The sequence below is a fragment of the Somniosus microcephalus genome, chromosome 1, assembly GCF_052327205.1.
Source record: "Somniosus microcephalus isolate GS21.2 chromosome 1, FLI_Smic_1.0, whole genome shotgun sequence".
Classification (NCBI taxonomy): domain Eukaryota; kingdom Metazoa; phylum Chordata; class Chondrichthyes; order Squaliformes; family Somniosidae; genus Somniosus; species Somniosus microcephalus.
Window position 1 is genome coordinate 34,912,651 of NC_140987.1, and position 22,066 is coordinate 34,934,716.

A 22,066-nucleotide genomic window follows, 5' to 3' on the forward strand; every position below is an offset into this window, starting at 1 on the left:
GACAATTACTTTTCCACTTCTACCCTGCTAACATCAATTGAACACAGTCCCAGTCGTCAACAATCTCCAGTCTAGTTCTGTACCAATCTTTTCTTTAAAGTGCTAACTGTGACACCGTTTAATTTGCTGGGAACATCCGTTCCTAAACATTGACAGGCCAAATTGTGAGGTGGAATGTGGATCTAATTACCGGGATGCATCGGCACAATTTGCCTGGAGAAAATCTCTTAAGGCATGACCTTCCCTGTTAAGACGTTGTTAAGACGTCCTAACTTTGAAGGGCACACCCACTTGTTTTTCCCCTCCCTCCCCGACTTCCGTGCAGTGTTAACTTTTAGCACACCCCAGAACGAGGAAAAGACATACCAACACTCCCCACTAGACCCAAGAGACAACCAAGGTGGGTTTCAAATGCTGCGTCACTTGAAGAATGAAGAGGAGCTTACAAGGGAACAGCTGACATGGGAACAGCTGACAAAGGTGCTGTGATCTTCATTCAGGCATTCTGCACACACTGCTGGCGACTAACCAAGTAGTAACTGAGGACGATGAGGGTGGAGGTACTTGTATGGGAACAGAGGCTTAAATGACCAAGACAGACACAATAAAGTGAGCATTACCCATGAGTGCTGCACTGCTGGTATACCCTAATCTGACGGGCATTCCATCTCAACGGCCAGGCCATCAATCAGAAGCTGGCAAGATCCAAATCCAGATCCTGACGGTTCAGCTTACTGTTTGGATCTGGCGCTGGCGCCCGTGAATAACACCCACTTTGATCTATTTGTCCTGGGAGCCGGTAAGTCTGTTCACTTGCAGGTACGGTCTGCCCTCCTCACTCTGAGTACCAGTTGGACAGTGTCCAGCAGTGTGTGGAGGATGTCAGAATGAAAAATTCCCTATAAAAAGCAGGGTCATCTATACTCTAAAAATGACTTGGATTTCTCCCGTGGGCTCCTGAAATCAAAGTGTGTATTCAACACCCAGGTGTCCCTGAAGCACGGTTTGTGAGGTAACTAAAGGGTTAACCAGAACCACCACCTGCTGCAATTTCCTGGAGCATCCTGGAGATCAGGCAACCCTGAGCAACAGAATCCAGAAACAAAAGAACGCAAGACTGTCGGGCCTCCGCCCTGACTGCCTGAGGTCCTCCAGCAGATTGGTGATTATCCGGTGATGCGAGCAAGTCGATCGACCTGGTAAACCCCCCAAGTCCTGAAGATGTTCTGGACTACCTCAGTGTGAATCATCCACTAGTTAGGGTGGACTACAGAGCAGCTGAGTGTGCCGACTGTTGTGTTGTCCTCCCCAGGCCAAATGTGGCACCAAGAGTGTCACCCCATCGTTCAAGCACCAATGGGAAGCAATGCATCAAAATGACAGCGGGACCCAAGAAGGAGGGTCCCACCCTGTTTTTTGACTTACCGGACCCTTGTCATATTGTCTGTCTGCAGACACACTGACTTACCCTGCACCGAGTCTGAAAGTGGAGATGTCCTATTATACCGTTCACACCCCGAGCCTGTTGAAATGCCAAGTGAAATCACTGGCCGAGAAGACCATTCATCCTGAATGTCACTCCCACCCATATGTCAACGCATTAGCTGAAGAGCCTGATGGCTGCAGCACCAATGTATGGAGAACACGGTGCTCCCAGGACCACCAGCTCTCGTTCAGATGCTGCGACAAAGGAGACCTGTGGATACATTACTGGCAGAGTGGTTATCCAGAAGGCTCAACTGGAGAAATATCCCCAACAGTTGAGCCTTCTGGATGACGATCATTCGCTGTCAGTGTGGATGGTGGAAGACCTGCCAGTATGCCCACTAGTACGATAGCAAAATACTGCGGATACTGGAAATCCAAAATAACAACAGAAAACGCTGGAAAAACTCAGCAGGCCAGGCAACATCCATGGAGAGAGAAACAGAGTTAACATTTCAGGTCGAAGACCCTTCATCAGAACTGAGAAAACAGCAGGAAATGAAACAGTTCTGCTCTTCTCTTCGACGGGATCTCCGTTTGGCTCTTCAACCTTGTTCATCTTCATTGCTTTCAGTTTCCCTTCTCGTGTTTGATCAGGTATCTGCCAAGACTCGGTTTCACAGTCACATCATTTTCCTCAGCAACTGTCTCCGGTTCCGACTTATTCCACGTGGATTCCAACTAAACTTCCACCATTCGTGTTTCGGATCCACCCAGGATTACAAATATCTCCAAGACATTCATCGTTCCTCGAACTACTGTTCTCGCCGCATCTTGAGATCCATGCCCAACGCCATGTGGCGCCACATGAACACCCTCGACCTCTCTCTTCAGCAGCACTGACGCACTCTATCTCAAAGCTGTCCGGGTCTACAGTTCCATTTCATCCTTCGACTCATCCGATGCTTCAACAAAAAACTTTTTTTCTTCCTTTCCGATGTCAAAGATCGCAAGCTTCATCAAACTCTTGAACACCAACGCCCCTCCGGAACCTTCTTCCCCTTCACTTTCCTCTGACTCCCCTTCTCCCAGTCTCACCCCCTGCTGCATTTTCACTATCCCCTCTGACCTTCCACTCTCTGACACCGAACGATCAGTCCTCAGCAAAGGCCTGAGCTTCATCCCCTTACGCCCCCACCTCAATGAATTTCGAGCTCGGAACAATGCTGAGCTCTTTTTCCGCTGCCTTCGTCTCCGTGCCCACTTCTTTGACCAGAAGTCTTCCCCCGCACGGCTGACCCTTTCTCCCGCTTTCAGAATTCTCGTTCTACCTGGACCCCTCTGGCCTCTTACCCTCTCTAGATCTTTTCATTGCTAACTGCTGGCGTGACATCGGCCGTCTCCATTTCTCTGCTCCCCTCACTCACTCCAACCTACCTCCCTCTGAACTTGCAGCACTCCATTCTCTCAGAACCAACCACGACATTGTCATTAAATCTGATGACAAGGGTGGTGCTGTTGTTGTTGGCGAACCAACCTCTACCTAGTGGAAGCTGAACGCCAACTCTCCGAAACGTCCTCCTACCTCCATCTGGACCATGACCCCACTAATGAACATCAAACCACCGTTTCCAAGACTGTCACTGACCTCATCTCCTCTGGAGATCTTCCCCCTGCGGCCACCAACCTCATAGTTCCCCAACCCCACACAGCCCACTTCTACCTCCTTCCCAAGATCCACAAACAGGACGGCCCTGGTAGACCCATCGTTTCAGCCTGTTCTTGCCCCACGGAACTTATCTCTTCCTATCTCAACACTATCTTTTCTCCCCTTGTCCAGTCTCTTCCCACCTACATCCGCGACGTTTCTGACTCCCTGCGCCACTTTAACAGTATCCAGTTTCCTGGCCCCAACCACCTCCTTTTCACCATGGACGTACAATCCCTCTACACCTCCATCCCCCACCAGCATTGCCTGAGGGCGCTTCACTTCTTCCTTGAACAGAGGCGCAACCAGTCCCCATCCACCACCACCCTCCTCCCCCTGGCTGAACTTGTGGTGTTTCGCAAAGCAGTCACCCAATCTGCGTTTGGTCTCTCCAATGTAGAGGAGAGCCTAGACCACTCCTCTATCACCCCCCACACCCCTTCCCCTTTGCCTAGCACCTTCCTGTGCAGGCGCAGGAGAGGGGCAACACCTGCCCTTATACCTCCCCCCTTCCAGGTGAAACAGCGGTTTACTTGTACTTCTTCCAATCTAGTATACTATATTCGCTGCTCACGATGTGGTCTCCTCTACATTGGAGAGAGCAAACGCAGATTGGGTGACCACTTTGCGGAACACCGCGTTTCCGGTCACCTGTCATTTCAATTCACCGCTCCATTCCCACTCAGACCTCACCGTCCGCGGCCTCTTGCATTGTTCCACGGAAGCTCAGCGTAAGCTCGAGGAACAGCACCTCATCTTCCGATTAGGCACTTTACAGCCTTCCGGACTCAATATCGAGTTCAACAATTTCAGATCATAACCTCGGCCCCTATCATATTTTTATATATTTTTTATCCACACTTTTGGTTTGTGCCTTTTCCTTTTTTCCCCTCCCACATGGTAGCTGCCTTTCATTCTGCCAGCGCATTTCACACTTCATCTAGCGCCATCCTTTGTTTCTTTACCTGTCCTATTACCATCTCGTCTCGCCTTGAATATCTCTTAATGTCTCTTCACCTCTCACAGAACTTCCCTTTTGTTCTTTCATCCCCTCCCCCATTTCCCAGCCCCCAAACTTGCTTTTGTATCTGTTTCATTTCCTGCTTTTTTCTCAGTTCTGACGAGCCTACCTCCCTCTGAACTTGCAGCACTCCATTCTCTCAGATCCAACCCCGACATTCTCATTAAACCTGCTGACAAGGGTGGTGCTGTTGTTGTTTGGCGAACCGACCTCTACCTAGTGGAAGCTGAACGCCAACTCTCCGACACTTCCTCCTACCTCCACCTGGACCATGACCCCACTACTGAACATCAAACCACCGTTTCCAAGACTGTCACTGACCTCATTTCCTCTGGAGATCTTCCCCTCACGGCCACCAACCTCATAGTTCCCCAACCCCGCACAGCCCGCTTCCACCTCCTTCCCAAGATCCACAAACAGGACTGCCCTGGTAGACCCATCGTTTCAGCCTGTTGTTGCCCCACGGAACTTGTCTCTTCCTATCTCAACTCTATCTTTTCTCCCCTTGTCCAGTCTCTTCCCACCTACATCCGTGACATTTCTGACTCCCTGCGCCACTTTAACAGTTTCCAGTTTCCTGGCCCCAACCACCTCAGCACCATGGATGTACAATCCCTCTACACCTCCGTCCCCCACCAGCATTGCCTGAGGGCGCTTCACTTCTTCCTTGAACAGAGACGCAACCAGTCCCCGCCCACCACCACCCTCCTCCCCTGGCTGAACTTGTGGTGTTTCGCAAAGCGGTCACCCAATCTGCGTTTGGTCTCTCAACTCTGTTTCTCTCTCCACGGATGCTGCCTGGCCTGCTGAGTATTTCCAGCATTTTCTGTTGTTATTTCAGATTTCCAGCATCCACAGTATTTTGCTATTACATTAGTGTTTGGTTCACTGCCACCTCTCTTCTAGGAATGCCTACCTTGAAGAAGTTCTGCTCTTCTCTCCGACGGGAGTTCTGTTTATCTACTCAACCTTGTTCCTCTTCATTGCTTTCAGTTTCCCTTCTCCTGTTTGATCAGGTATCTCCCAAGACTCGATTTCACAGCCACATCTCTTTCCTCAGTAACTGTCTCCGGTTCAGAGTTATTCCACGTGGATTCCAACTAAACTTCCACCCTTCATGTTTCGGATCCACCCAGGATTACAAATATCTCCTCGATTTTCATCGTTCTTCGAACTACTGCTCTCGCCGCATCTTGAGATCCACGCTCAACGCCATGCACCGCCACATGAACAACCTCGGCCTCTCTCTTCAGCAGCACCGACACACTCTATTTCAATGCTGTCCGGGTCCACAGTTCCATTTCATCCTTCGACTCATCCGACGCTTCAACAAAAAACTTTTTTTCTTCCTTTCTGATGTCAAGGACCGCAAGCTTCATCAACTCGTGGACACCAACGCCCCCCCAGAACCTTCTTCCCTGTTACTTTCCTCTGACCCCATCCCTTCTTCCAATCTCACCCCCTGCCGTGTTTTCACTATCCCCTCTGACCTTCCCCTCTCTGACCCCGAATGATCAGTCCTCAGCAAAGGCCAGAGCTTCATTCCCTTATGCCCCCACCTCAATGAATTTCGAGCTCAGCACGATGCTGAGCTCTTCTTCCGTCGCCTTCATCTCCGTGCCCACTTCTCTGGCCAGGAGTCTTCCCCCCGCATGGCTGATCCTTTCTCCCGCTTTCTAAATTCTCGTTCTACTTGGACCCCTCCCTCTGGCCTTCTACCCTCTCTAGATTTTTTCATTGCTAACTGCCGACGTGACATCGGCCGTCTCCATTTCTCTGCTCCCCTCACTCACTCCAACCTACCTCCCTCTGAACTTGCAGCACTCCGTTCTCTTCAATCCAACCCTAACATTATCATTAAACCTGCTGATAAGGGTGGTGCTGTTGTTGTTTGGCGAACCGACCTCGACCGTGCGGAAGCTGAACGCCAACTCCCCAACAACTCCTCCCACCTCCGCCTGGACCATGACCCCACTAGCAAACATCAAGCCATTGTTTCCAAGTGTGTCACTGACCTCATCTCCTCTGGAGATCTTCCCTCCATGGCCGCCAACCTCATAGTCCCCCAACCCCGCACAGCCCGCTTCTACCTCCTTCCCAAGATCCACAAACAGGACTGCCCTGGTAGAACCATTGTTTCAGCCTGTTCTTGCCCCACGGAACTTATCTCTTCCTATCTCAACTCTATTTTTTCTCCCCTTGTCCAGTCTCTTCTCACCTACATTCGCAACTCTTCCGACGCCCTCCGTCACTTTAACAGTTTCCAGTTTCTTGGCCCCAACTGTCTCCTTTTCACCATGGACGTCCAATCCCTCTACACCTCCATCAGCCACCAGGACGGCCTTCGGGCGCTCCGTTTCTTCCTTGAACAGAGGCTCAACTAGTCCCCATCCACCACCACCCTCCTCCGCCTGGCTGAACTTGTTCTCACATTGAACAACTTCTCCTTTGACTCCACTCGCTTCCTCCAAATTAAAGGTGTTGCTATGGGAACCCGCATGGGATATGTGAACATTCTTTGTTCCGGTCCTACTCAGGTCCCCTCCCTCACCTCTTTTTCCGGTACATCGATGACTGTATTGGTGCCGTTTCCTGCTCTCGCCCTGAACTAGATAAGTTCATTCACTTTACTTCCAATTTCCACCCTTCCCTCACCTTCACATGGTCCATCTCCGACTCTTCCCTTCCCTTCCTTGACTTCTCCGTCTCCATTTCTGGCGATCGGCTTTCAACAAACATCCACTACAAGCCCACCGACTCCCACAACTACCTGGACTACACTTCCTCCCACCCCGCTTCCTGTAAGGACTCTATTCCATTCTCCCAGTTTCTCCGTCTCCGCCGCGTCTGTTCTGACGATGCCACCTTCCATACTAGTGCTTCCGACATGTCTTCCCTTTTCCTCAACTGAGGATTCCCCTCTACCATGGTTGACACGGCCCTTGACCGTGTCCATTCTATTTCCCGCACTTCTGCTCTCACCCCTTCCCCTCCCTCCCAGAACCACAATAGGGTTCCCCTTGTCTTCACCTATCACCCCACCAGACTCCACATTCAACGGATCATTCTCCGCCATTTCCGCCACCTCCAATGTGATCCCACCACCAAACACATCTTCCTCTCACCTCCCCTTTCAGCATTCCGAAGGGACCGCTCCCTCCGCGACACCCTGGTCCACTCCTCAATCACCCCCAACAGCCCTTCTCCTTCACCTGGCACCTTCCCGTGCAAGCGCAGGAGATGCAACACATGCCCTTTTACCTCCTCCCTTCCCACTGTCCAGGGCCCCAAACACCCCTTCCAGGTGAAACAGCGATTTACTTGTACTTCTTGCAATTTAGTATACTGTATTCGCTGCTCACGATGTGGTCTCCTCTACTTTGGGGAGACCAAACGCAGATTGGGTGACCGCTTTGCGGAACACCTCCGTTCAGTCCATAAAGGGGACCCCGAGCTTCCGGTCACCTGTCACTTTAATTCACCGCTTCACTCCCACTCGGACCTCACCGTCCTCGGGCTATTGCATTGTTCCAATGAAGCTCAACGTAAGCTCGAGGAACAGCACCTCATCTTTCGATTGGGCACTTTGCAGTCTGCCGGACTCAACATTGAGTTCAACAATTTCAGATAATTATCCCTGCCCCCATTTTTCATGCAGTATGATTTTTGCCATTCCCATTTGCAACATTTTATCTTTCCTGCCTCTTACAAAAAGTACAGGGTGTTCTTTCAATTCCTTCCTCCCCTCCTAACCCCACCACCCCCCACCCTCTCTCTGCACCTGCTTAATATCTGTTGCATCTCCAGCTTTTTCCAGTTCTGATGAAGGGTCCCAGACCTGAAACGTTAACTCTGTTTCTCTCTCCACGGATGCTGCCTGGCCTGCTGAGTGTTTCCAGCATTTTCTGTTGTTATCTCCGACACTTCCTCCTACCTCCACCTGGACCATGACCCCACTACTGAACATCAAACCACCGTTTCCAAGACTGTCACTGACCTCATCTCCTCTGGAGATCTTGCCCCCACGGCCACCAACATCATAGTTCCCCAACACCGCAGAGCTCACCGTCCGCAGCCTCTTGCATTGTTCCACGGAAGCTCAGTGTAAGCTCGAGGAACAGCACCTCATCTTCCGACTAGGCACTTTACAGCCTTCCGGACTCAATATCGAGTTCAACAATTTCAGATCATAACCTCGGCCCCTATCATATTTTTATATATTTTTTATCCACACTTTTGGTTTGTGCCTTTTCCTTTTTATTCCCCTCCCACATGGCAGCTGCCTTTCATTCTGCTAGAGCATTTCACACTTCATCTAGAGCCATCCTTTGTTTCTTTACCTGTCCTATTACCATCTCGTCTCGCCTTGAATATCTCTTAATGTCTCTTCACCTCTCTCAGAACTTCCCTTTTGTTCTTTCATCCTATCCCCCATTTCCCAGCCCCCAAACTTGCTTTTTTATCTGTTTCATTTCCTGCTTTTTTCTCAATTCTGACGAGCCTAACTCCCTCTGAACTCGCAGCACTCCATTCTCTCAGATCCAGCCCCGACATTCTCATTAAACCTGCTGACAAGGGTGGTGCTGTTGTTGTTTGGCGAACCGACCTCTCCCCCGTGGAAGCTGAACGCCAACTCTCCGACACTTCCTCCTACCTCCACCTGGACCATGACCCCACTACTGAATATCATACCACCGTTTCCAAGACTGTCACTGACCTCATCTCCTCTGGAGGTCTTCCCCCCATGGTCACCAACCTCATAGTTCCCCAATCCTGCAAAGCCCGCTTCCACCTCCTTCCCAAGATCCACAAACAGGACTGCCCTGGTAGACCCATCGTTTCAGCCTGTTCTTGCCCCACGGAACTTATCTCTTCCTATCTCAACTCTATCTTTTCTCCCCTTGTCCAGTCTCTTCCCACCTACATCCGCGACTTTTCTGACGCCCTCCGCCACTTTAACAGTTTCCAGTTTCCAGGCCCCAACAACTCCTTTTCACCATGGACGTACAATCCCTCTGCACCTCCTTTTCACCATGGACGTACAATCCCTCTACACCTCCATCCCCCACCAGCATTACCTGAGGGCGCTTCACTTCTTCCTTGAACAGAGGTGCAACCAGTCCCCATCTACCACCAACCTCCTTCCCCTGGCTGAACTTGTGGTGTTTCGCAAAGCGCTCACCCAATCTGCGTTTGGTCTCTCCAATTTAGAGGAGAGCCTAGACCACTCCTCTATCACCCCCCGCACCCCTTCCCCTTTGCCCAGCACCTTCCCGTGCAGGCGCAGGAGAGGGGCAACACCTGCCCTTATACCTCCCCCCTTCCAGGTGAAACAGCGATTTACTTGTACTTCTTGCAATCTAGTACACTGTATTCGCTGCTCACGATGTGGTCTCCTCTACATTGGAGAGACCAAACGCAGATTGGGTGACCGCTTTGCGGCACACCTCCGTTCCGTCCATAAGCGTGACCCCGAGCTTCTGGTCATCTGTCATTTCAATTCACCGCTACATTCCCACTCAGACCTCACCGTCCGCGGCCTCTTGCATTGTTCCACGGAAGCTGCGGAAGCTCGAGGAACAGCACCTCATCTTCCGATTAGGCACTTAACAGCCTTCCGGACTCAATATCGAGTTCAACAATTTCAGCTATTAACCTCGGCCCCTATCATATTTTTATATATTTTTTATCCACACTTTTGGTTTGTGCCTTTTCCTTTTTTCCCCTCCCACATGGTAGCTGCCTTTCATTCTGCCAGCGCATTTCACACTTCATCTAGAGCCATCCTTTGTTTCTTTACCTGTCCTGTTACCATCTCGTCTCGCCTTGAATATCTCTTAATGTCTCTTCACCTCTCACAGAACTTCCCTTTTGTTCTTTCATCCCCTCCCCCATTTCCCAGTCCCCAAACTTGCTTTTTTATCTGTTTCATTTCCTGCTTTTTTCTCAGTTGTGACGAAGGGTCTTCGACCTGAAACGTTATCTCTGTTTCTCTCTCCACGGATGCTGCCTGGCCTGCTGAGTTTTTCCAGCATTTTCTGTTGTTGTTTTGGATTTCCAGCATCCGCAGTATTTTGCTATCAGATTATAAAGCATAAAGTGGGTGGAACAGGACTAGTTTGCTGGGCAGTTCCCTTCCTTCTGTACCAGCGAACCTTAAGTTGTGAGGCAGAGTGGCGGGGCTGTCTACCTTGACCATAACTGGGGTGCGCCTATCAAGTCCGCCCAAACCGCCTTGGAAATTGGGAGGGGGAATCCAACAAAGGTCGATGCCTGAGGCCTTTGCAAAACCCCAGGTAAACACTCAACCCCCACAAGTGATGGGACTTCCGGAACTCACTGTTTCAGACTCGAAGTCACCCTTGTTTTGAATACATGGAAAAGCCTCAATGCACGGAAGCCGTGGTCGACTCAGGCTCCCAGTTTGGTTTCTGGAGCGCACGCACCCTCCCTGGGAGTGCCTCTCGAGTGTCATAGGGAGCAGCTGAAGGTGGGTCCACATTGGTGGATGGCAGCAACAGATCTATAAATAGAGATCTGCGGCTGCCCTCACCAAAGTGGACATCGCCCGCAGCATAGGTGACCCTTTGTAGGGTCGAGTCCACCGAGGGTGGTGCCCCCAAATGAGCTGGTGCCAACTGGAGGCCAACGCCCCGGGGCTGCGTTGGTGTTACCAGAGGGGACGGATGCCTCTGGTGAAGGACACACCAACAGTAGCTGGTGGCGTTTGGGGGAACCAGCCTGATTCTGGCACCAGTAGTCACGGACACCTCCGAACCAGCTGGTGCCAGAGGAAGACTCTTCCTCTACCCTGGGAGGCCTCGGTACAAGTGGTACCGGGGTTTCACCCGATGTTGTTGACTGAGATGGATTGGCTTTAACCAGCTTGTCCCACCCCACACCATCGGGGCAACAACCAGAGCGTCCACCCTTGAGTCTTTCCTGTTCAGTCCCAACTTGGACCACCGGTCGACATCGGTCGGAGATGACTGTATGGACTGGGCCCTATCTAGTGCCAGTGCAGTTAACCCCGAGCAATGCCGAACTGAGCCTGGAGTTGGAGCAGGGTTGGTGCTTGATGCCGCTGCGGGGACCTGAGGGCTGGACATGAAGGTTCAGCCCAGGGCAGAACTAAGGAGGAGGGAGAGGGGCTTGGGAAATTTTTAAAAATGGGAAACAAACATACCAGAAGGGAAAGAGTTGGTTTAACACCATCTCCAATCATTGGCTGCGCTAATAAATGGATCTGTTATTGACCATCAAATAAAGAAATTAAAAGATGTACAGTTGATAATAAAGAAATGGATGGGCGTGAGGGGTATTTCAGTGTCTCTGCTGGCATTGATGTGATTTTGGTCAGGATGTGTGATCCAGTTGTCTTTGTGGTTTTGTTACTCACAACTTTAGTCTGTTGGTAGTTTGATGAAACCGTCCATTTCCTCTCACTCATCCTGATACCAACTGTGTGTATCTGTGGTAGAAGAAGAAATTACAAAACTCACTGGATTGCAACAAGGACAATGACAGGCATTTTTACAGCTTCCCTCGTATAGTAAACCATATAACCTGTAAAAGTATTTATCAAATTCCCTTTAAAAAGTCAACACCTGGGCCAGCGTCGAGCTGTGTGGGCAGGTACCAAGCTCGGTCAAGGCAAATCCAGTGGCATTACTGCCCAGGAGGAACATTCTTCAAGTCTTAACCCTGAGCTCTCAGTACTGGGGAACACTTTGAGAAACTGATTATTCAGTTGGTCTCTCTCCCTGCCTCACATCTATCGAGTTTACAAAGCTATTGTGATGTCTCATCTCAGTGTGATGCGCAGTGTGAGGGTGGGGCTTACTCTGTGATGTCAGTTTGACCCATCCAATTAAAGTGGCCTCACCTTGAAGCCATATTTGGTGAAAACCTTTGGGCTTTACTTAAGTTACACTGACTTGTTTCGCTAGAAAGCAATAACAGGTTTCCATGTGGTTACGACCCAGAGCACAGGGTGCGTGGGCGATTTGCAGTGATGGGATTGTTTGCCTTCTACCAATTATGTTAAGTAATTGCATACATTTAAAGCAACAGGAGTAGTCCATTCAGCCCCTATGTAGGGGGCGGTGTGTGGGGTGAGCTTCACCTCTGACTTATGAGTGGTTCGAATCGCTCCCACTCCCTTGGTTCTAGACCTTGGACTTATTTGGGGGTTGTGATAAAAGTGCAGCAGACAACTGGTTTTGGTGCAAGAACTTTGAATTTTATTTGAGAAAAAGAAAATACAACACAATAATAACACTCTAATAAAATGGGGAAACACTTCGACATACACAAGGGAAAATTACAATAGACAAATATCTCACCCCTCCCAATCCCACCTTACTAGCTAAGTTAGGCTCTAAAGGGACCAGGGATAATGCTCACCAAACGACTCCTTGACAGTTGAGCTGGTTCGCGATTTCGGGGTTCGCTAGATGTGTTGGTTGGGGTCTGCCATACTCCGAACGTGGTAGAGGACTTCACCTGCGTATCTGGTCAGTCTTTGCGAGTCCACAGATGCAGTAGGATGCGTATTGGATCTATCAGGTGAGTACCCAATTTTCTTTGGTTAGAAATAGGGCTTAGCGTCTTTTTGAATGAAATCTTACCCAGGGGTAAGTCAGAATAGTTTGTAGAGTGGAAAAAAACTTGCGGATCTTCGGTTTCTTCCAAGTTGGTTTTCCATTGGTCGCGGTGGCCCAATATTACCCAGTTGGCTGAGGGTAATATTCGGTTGGTTGTTTCATGGGGCCCTTGGTGCCGCGAGGTGTCCGATGGTGTGTTACTTCTTCGAGAAAGAGAGAGAACTGCTTCGAGATGCTTGCTCCTTGATCTTGATGTTACTCGATGATGGCTCCTCTTGAACTCCATTCTTCAACTTGTACTCGGAACTGTTTCAAACTTTGAACTGCTTGAACAGGCCTCCAATTATACTAATCGAGGCCTGCTAATCTGCACGCCCAATCAGTTTAGGTTTATTGTTAGATTTTGGCGGGCTCGTTAACATTGAGTTGTGTAATTTGTTTAAACGGTTTCGGGATGGCTCCCTGAGCTGTTGAAGTTGTTTAAGAATGTGAGAAGTGGTTTCGGGATGGTTTCCTGAGCTGTTGAGCTCTTATTTAATTGTAGTGAAATGTCCTCAGTGTTTGAGTTTCCTGTGGGGTCTGAGATTCTTTGTAGGTTGGCGAAGTGATTTGTTTTATGCATGTTTTTGGATGGGTCCTGTATTTTTGGTCCATTGTTAGCATGTAAATGTCTGATAGGGACTGAGTGATGTTTAGACAGTTCCCCAGACAGCTTGATTAACTGATTAACTCCAATATCCAAACTGTCTTTAAAGAGGTTGATTCCATTTCCTGTTACAGCCTTTTCTTTCTTTACAAGCCAAAACATGCCTGTTAAAATGACAAATCTTGGTTCTTGACCTTGAATTTCCCTCTGTAGGCCCAATATTCCTTTTATCCTCCTGAAGTTTTTAGCAAAGGTCCAAAGTCATTTTTAATAGGGTTTTCCTTCGTTTTGGGGTATCTGTTAATTTTGAGAATCCTACACCTCAAACCTGCTCCAGCATTCAGTTAGACCATGGCTGCTCTGCACCTCAAATCCATTTACCTGTCTTTGATCAATATCCCTTGATCAACTTAGGAACAGGAGGAGGCCTTTCAGCCCCTCGAGTCTGTTCTGCCATTCTTTTCAAGCATGGCTGACCTGTATGTTAACTCCATTTCCCCGCCATGGTTCCACATCCCTTAAAACTCTTGCCTAACAAAAATCTACCAATCTCATTTTTGAGGTTTTCAATTGACCCCCAGCCTCAATAGATATGGGGGGAGAGAGTTCCACAATTCCACTAGCCTTTGGGAGAAGAATTGCTTCCTGACATCACCCCTGACCAGGCTAACTCTAATTTTAAGCTCATGCCCCTTTGTTCTGGATTTCCCCACCAGAGGAAATAGTTTTTAATCGATCTACCTTACCATCTCTTTGAACATCTTAAACACCTCAATTATATCACCGTTTAATATTCTATACTTGAGGGAATACATGCCCAGTCTCTGCAACCTGTCCTCATAATTTAACCCTCTGGAGGTCCACACATAGAGGATCCAGAGACATTCCCTTGTCCATGTTACTGACCTCCTCCAAAAGGTTATTAGATTAGTCAGACATGACCGGCCCTTCACAAATCCATGCTGACTCTCATTGACTACCTATGAGCAATGGCATGGGAGGTCTACCAATGCTAAGTGGTTGTCTACATTTACAGATCAGGGAGTGAGCAACAATATCAAGGGCTGGGAGGAGCCGGTCAACAGTGAGGAGCTGAGAGTGGGGCTCAGTAACCATCAGTAACCAGGCTCCCGGCCCCAGACTACCTGTGAGCAACACCATAGAAGATCTACCCATAACAATGAATTATTCCACCCGACTGTGCACCAATATTACTGTATCTGTTAAACTGTTCATCTTGCTCGCTGCGACTGTCACTAATAATACACGATCAACAGGTTAAGACAAACCTTTCATAGAAACATAGAAGATAGGAGCAGGAGTAGGCCATTCGGCCCCTCGAGCCTGCTCCGCCATTCAATGAGATCATGGTTGATCATCCAAACTCAGTACCCTGTCACTGCCTTCTCCCCATATCCCTTGATTCCCTTTAGCCTTAAGAAATATATCTAACTCCTTCTTGAATATATTCAACGAATTGGCCTCAACTGCCTTCTGTGGTAGAGAATTCCACAGGTTCACCACTCTCTGGGTGAAGCAATTCCTCCTCATCTCTGTCCTAAATGGCTTACCCCTTATCTTTAGACTGTGACCCCTGGTTCTGGACACCCCCACCATCAGGAACATCCTTCCTGCATCTAGTCTGTCTAGTCCTGTTAGAATTTTATAAGTTTCAATGAGATCCCCTCATTCTTCTAAACTCCAGCGAGTATAAGCCCAATTGACCCAATCTCTCCTCATATGTCATTCCTGCCATCCCAGGTATCAGTCTGGTGAATCTTCACTGCACTCCCTCCATGGCAAGAACATCCTTCCTCAGATAAGGCAACCAAAACTACACACAGTACTCAAGGTGTGGTCTTACCAAGGCCCTGTACAACTGCAGCAAGACATCCTTGTTCCTGTACTCGAATCCTCTCGCTACGAAGGCCAACATACCATTTGCCTTCTTAACCGCCTGTTGCACCTGCATGCTTACCTTCAGCGACTGGTGCACAAGGACACCCAGGTCTCGTTGCACAATAATAGTGGTTAGGGGTCAGTGTGTAGGACAATAATGTGTTGAGAGAATTGTGCAGGACAATAGTTTGTTGGGGAATTTTGCTGGAAAAAATGTGTTGGGAGAAGTTTGCAGGACAAAAGAGTGTTCGGAGAAGTGTGCAGGACAATCGTGCATTGGGAGCAGTTTGCAGGACAATAGTGTGTTGGGAGCAGTGTGTTGGATAATACTGTCTTGGGAGCAGTGTGCAAGACAATTGTGTGTTGGGAGAATTGTGCAGGACAATAGTGTGTTAGGAGCAGTGTGCAGGATAATAGCGTGCTGGGAGAAGTGTGCAGGATAATAGTGTGCTGGGAGAAGTGTGCATGATAATAGTGTGTTGGGAGAATTGAGCAGGATATTAATGTGTTGGGAGCAGTGTGCAGATCAGTAGTGTGTTGGCAAATTATGCAGCACAATAATGTGTTGGGAGCAGTGTGCAGGAAAATAGTGTGTTGGGAGCAGTGTGCAGCTCAATAGTGTGTTGGGGACTTGTTCAGGACAATAGTGAGATGGGAGCAGTATGCAAGACAATAGCGTGTTGGGAGAAGTGAGCAGGACAATAGTCATAGAGTAATACAGCACGGATAGAGGCCCTTCGGCCCATCGTGTCCGTGCCGGCCATCAAGCCCTGCCTAATCTAATCCCATATTCCAGCATTTGGCCCGTAGCCTTGTATGCTATGGCATTTCAAGTGCACATCCAAATGCTTCTTAAATGTTGTGAGGGTTTCTGCCTCCACAACCCTTTCAGGCAGTGAGTTCCAGGCTCCAACCACCCTCTGGGTGAAAAAGTTCTTTCTCAAATCCCCTCTAAACCTCCCGCCCTTTACCTTGAATCTATGCCCCCTAGTTATTGACCCCTCTACTAAGGGAAAAAGCTCCTCAGCATCCATCCTATCTATGCCCCTCATAATTTTGTACACCTCAATCATGTCCCCCCTCAGCCTCCTCTGCTCCAAGGAAAACAAACCCAATCTGCCCAGTCTCTCTTCATAGCCGAAGCGCTCCAGCCCTGGTAACATCCTGGTGAACCTCCTCTGCACCCTCTCTAACGCGATCACATCCTTCCTGTAGTGTGGCGACCAGAACTGCACACAGTATTCCAGCTGTGGCCTAACCAGTGTTTTATACAGCTCCATCATAACCTCCTTGCTCTTATATTCAATGCCTCGGCTAATGAAGGCAAGTATCCCATATGCCTTTTTTACCACCTTATCCACCTGTTCCGCCGCCTTCAGGGATCTGTGTACTTGCACACCCAGATCCCTCTGACCCTCCGTCTTGCCTAGGGTCTTTCCATTCATTGTGTATTCCTTTGCCTTGTTAGTCCCCCCAAAGTGCATCACCTCGCACTTTTCCGGGTTAAATTCCATTTGCCACTGTTCCGCCCATCTGACCAACCCATCTATATCGTCCTGCAGACTGAGGCTACCCTCCTCGCTATTTACCACCCTACCAATTTTTGTATCATCCGCGAACTTACTGATCATACCCTTTACATTCATATCCAAGTCATTAATGTAGACCACAAACAGCAAGGGACCCAGCACCGATCCCTGTGGTACCCCACTGGCCACAGGCTTCCAGTCACAAAAACAACCTTCGACCATCACCCTCTGCCTTCTGCCACTAAGCCAGTTTTGTATCCAATGTGCCAGGGCACCCTGGATTCCATGGGCTCTTACCTTCTTGACCAGTCTCCTGTGCGGGACTTTATCGAAGGCCTTACTGAAATCCATGTATACCACATCCACTGCGTTACCCTCATCCACACACCTAGTCACCCCCTCAAAAAATTCAATCAAATTAGTCAGACATGATCTTCCCTTGACAAAGCCATGTTGACTATCCCTGATTAATCCTTGCCTCTCCAAGTGGAGACAAATTTTGTCCCTCAGGATTTTTTCCAATAATTTTCCTACCACTGATGTTAGGCTCACTGGCCTGTAGTTCCCCGGTTTTTCCCTACTACCCTTCTTGAATAATGGTACTACATTAGCGGTTCTCCAGTCCTCTGGCACATCCCCTGTGGCCAGAGAGGTCCTGAATATATGTGTTAGAGCCCCCGCAATCTCCTCCTTTGCCTCACACAGCAGCCTGGGATACATTTCATCCGGGCCTGGGGATTTATCCATTTTTAGGCCAGCTAAAACCGCCAATACCTCCTCCCTCTCGATGTTAATATGTTCGAGCATATCACAGTCCCCCCGCCCTATTTCTATGTCTACATCGTCCTTCTCCATAGTGAAAACAGATGCAAAAAATTCATTTAGAACCCCTCCTACATCTTCTGGCTCCACACACAGATTGCCACTTTTGTCCCTAATGGGCCCTATTTTTTCCCTAGTTATCCTCTTACCCTTAATATACTTATAAAACATCTTCGGATTTTCCTTTATTTTGCTCGCCAGTGTTATTTCATGGCCCCTCCTTGATCTCCTAATTTCTTTTTTAAGTATCCCCCTGCACTTTTTGTACTCCTCTAGGGCTTCCTCCATCTTTAGCCTTTTGTATCTACCAAAAGCCCTCCTTTTTTTCCTAATCCATTCTCGTATATCCCCTGACATCCAGGGTTCCCTGTGGTTTTTGGAACCACCCTTGACCTTTACGGGAACACGTTGCCATTGTATGATCTCAATCTCCCTTCTGAAAGCCTCCCATTGCTCCGATGCGGATTTTCCTACAAGTAGCTGATCCCAGTCCATTTTGGCCAGATCCTGCCTTATCCTATTAAAATCGGCCTTCCCCCAATTTAGAACCTTTATTTCCAGCCCATCCCTGTCCTTTTCCATGACCACCTTAAATCTTACCATATTATGGTCACTATCACCAAAGTGCTCACCTACTAGCACTTTTTCCACTTGGCCGGCCACATTCCCTAGAATTAGGTCCAGTACCGCCCCCTCTCTTGTAGGACTTTCTACATGCTGGCTCAAAAAGCTCTCCTGGATGCACTTTAAGAATTCTACACCCTCTGAGCCTTTCACACTCTGACTATCCCATAGTGTGTTAGCAGCAGTGTGCAGGACAAAAGTGTGTTGGTAGAATTGTGCAGGACAATAGTGTGTTAGAAGTGTGCAGGACAATAGTGTGTTGAGAGCAGTGTGCAGGACAAGAGTGTGTTGGGAGAAATGTGCAGGACATTCATGTGTTGGGAGCACTGTGCATGACAATAGTGCATAGGGAGCACTCTGCAGGACAATAGTGAGTTGGTAGAATTGTGCAGGACAATAGTGTGTTGGGAGAATTGTGCAAGACAATACTGTGTTTGGAGATGTGTGCAGGACAATAGTGTGTTTGGTGCAGTGTGCATGACAATAGTGCGTTGGTAGAAGTGTGCAGGACAATAGTGTGTTGGGAGCAGTGCTCAGGACAATAGTGTATTGGGAGCAGTGTGAAGGACATTAGTGTGCTGGGAGAAGTGTGCAGGACAATAGTGTGTTGGGGAAGTGTTCATGAAAAAAATGTGTTGGGAGCAGTGTGCAGGACAATAGTGTGTTGATAGAATTGTGCAGGACAATAGTGTGTTGTGAGCAGTGTGCAGGACAATACAGTGTTGGGAGCAGTGTGCAGAACAATAGTGTGTTGAGAGCGGTGTGCAGGACAATATTGTTTTTTGAGCAGTGTGCAGGACATTAATGTGTTTGGAGCAGTGTGCAGGACAATAGTGTGTTGGCAGCAGTGTGCAGGACAATAGTCTGTTGGGAGCAGTGTGATGGACATAAGTGTGTTGGGAGCAGTGTGCAGGACAATTTTGTGTTGCAAGCAGTGTGCAGGACAATAGTTTGTTGGGATCAGTGTATTGGATAATAGTGTGTTGGGAGCAGTGTGCAGGATGATAGGGTATTGGTAGAATTGTGCATGACAATAGTGTGTTAGGAGAAGTGTGCAGCACAATAGTGTGTTTGGAGAAGTGAGCAAGACAACAGTGTGTAGGGAACAGTGTGCAGGACAAGAGTGTGTTTGGAGAAGTGTGCAAGATAATAGTGTGTTGAGAACAGTGTGCAGGGCAAGACTGTGTTGGTAGAATTGTGCAGGACAAGAGTGTGTTTGGAGAAGTGTGCAGGACAATAGTGTGTGTGGAGAAGTGTGCTGCAGAATAGTGTGTTGGGAGCACTGTGCAGGACAATAGTGTGTTGCGAGCAGTGTGCAGGACAATAATGAGTTGGTGGAATTGTGCAGGACAATAGCATATTGGTAGAATTGTGCAGGACAATAGTGTGTTAAGAGAAGTGTGCAGGGCAATAGTGTGTGTGGAGAGGTGTGCAGGTGAATATTGTGTTGGGAAGAATGTGCAGGGCAAGAGTGTGTTGGGAGCCGTGTGCTGGACAATACAGTGTTGGAAGCAGTGTGCAGAACAATAGTGTGTTGAGAGCAATGTGCAGGACAATATTGTTTTTTGAGCAGTGTGCAGGACATTAATGTGTTAGCAGCAGTGTGCAGGACAATAGTGTGTTGGCAGCAGTGTGCAGGATAATAGGGTATTGGTAGAATTGTGCAGGACAATAGTGTGTTCGGAGAAGTTTGCAGTACAATAGTGTGTTTGGAGAAGTGAGCAAGACAACAGTGTGTTGGGAGCAGTGTGCAGGACAAGAGTGTGTTTGGAGAAGTGTGCAGGACAATAGTGTGTTGAGAACAGTGTGCAGGGCAAGACTGTGTTGGTAGAATTGTGCAGGACAAGAGTGTGTTTGGAGAAGTGTGCAGGACAATAGTGTATGTGGAGAAGTGTGCTGCAGAATAGTGTGTTGGGAGCACTGTGCAGGACAATAGTGTGTTGCGAGCAGTGTGCAGGACAGTAGTGAGTTGGTGGAATTGTGCAGGACAATAGCGTATTGGTAGAACTGTGCAGGACAATAGTGTGTTAGGAGAAGTGTGCAGGGCAATAGTGTGTGTGGAGAGGTGTGCAGGCGAATATTGTGTTGGGAAGAATGTGCAGGGCAAGAGTGTGTTGGTAGAAATGTGCAGGAAAATGGTCTGTTGAGAGCAGTGTACAGGACAATAGTGTGTTGGGAGAAATGTGCAGGACTTTAGTGTGTTGGGAGCAGTGTGTATCACAATAGTGCGTTGGGAGCACTCTGCAGGACAATAGTGAGTTGGTAGAATTGTGCAGGACAATAGTGTGGTTGGAGAAGTGTGCAGGTCAATAGTGTGTTGGGAGCACTGTGCAGGACAAGAGTGTGTGTAGAGAGGTGTGCAGGAGAATAGTGTGTTGGGAGGAGTGTGCAGGTCAAGAGTGTGTTGGTAGAAATGTGCAGGACAATGGTCTGTTGAGAGCAGTGTGCATGACAAAAGTGCATTGGGAGCACTCTGCAGGACAATAGTGAGTTGTCAGAATTGTGCAGAATAATAGTGTGTTGGGTATAGTGTGCATGACAATAGTGCATTAGTAGAAGTGTGCAGGACTTTAGTGTGTTGGGAGCACTGCTCAGGACAATAGTGTATTGGGAGCAGTTTGAAGGACATTAGTGTGCTGGGAGAAGTGTGCAGTATAATAGTGTGCTGGGAGAAGTGTGCAGAACATTAGTGCATTGGGAGAAGAGTTCATGAAAAAAAGTGTTGGGAGCAGTGTGCAGGGCAATAGTGTGGTGGGATAAGTGTGCAGGATTAGTGTGTTGGGAGCAGTGTGCATGACAATAGTGTGTTGCAAGCAGTGGCACGTCAGTAATGTGTTGGGTAATTTTGCAGGACAATACTGCGTTGGGAGAAGTGTGTAGGACAATAGTGTGTTGGGAGCAGTGTGCAGGGCAATGGTGCATTGGGAGCAGTGAGCAGGACAATATGAGTTGGGAGCAGTGTGCAGGACAATAGTGTGTTGGTAGAATTGTGCAGGACAATAGTGTGTTGAGAGCCGTATGCAGGATAATAGGGTATTGGTAGAATTGTGCAGGGCAGTAGCGTGTTAGGAGAAGTGTGCAGGACAAGAGTGTGTTTGGAGAAGTGTGCAAGACAACAGTGTGTTGGGAGCAGTGTGCAGGACAAGAGTGTGTTTGGAGAAGTGTGCAGGACAATAGTGTGTTGGGAGCAGTGTGCAGGACAAGAGTGTGTTTGGAGAAGTGTGCTAGAGAAAATGTGTTGGGAGGAGTTTGCCAGGCAAGAGTGTGTTGGTAGAAATGTGGAGGACAAGTGTGTTGCGAGCAGTGTGCAGGACAATATGAGTTGGTGGAATTGTGCAGGACAATAGTGTGTTGGGATCAGTGTACAGGACAATAGTGTGTTGGGAGCAGTGTGCAGGAAATAGTGTGTTGGGAGCAGTGTGCAGGGCAATACTGTGTTGGGAGCAGTGTGCAGGACAACTGTGCATTGGGAGCAGTGTGCAGGACAATAGTGAGTTGGGAGCAGTGTGCTGGACAATAGTGTGTTGGGGGCAGTTTGCAGGTCAATAGTGTGTTGGGTGCAGCATGCAGGGCAATAGTGTGTTGGCAGCAGTGTGCAGGACAATAGTGTGTTGGCAGCAGTGTGCAGGACAATAGTGTGTTGGTAGCAGTGTGCAAGAAAATAGTGAGTTGCAAGCAGTGTGCAGAACAGTAGATTGTTGGGATCAGTGTGTTGGATAATAGTGTTGGGAGCATTGTGCAGGACAATAGTGTGTTGGGATCAGTGTGTTGGCCAATAGTGTATTG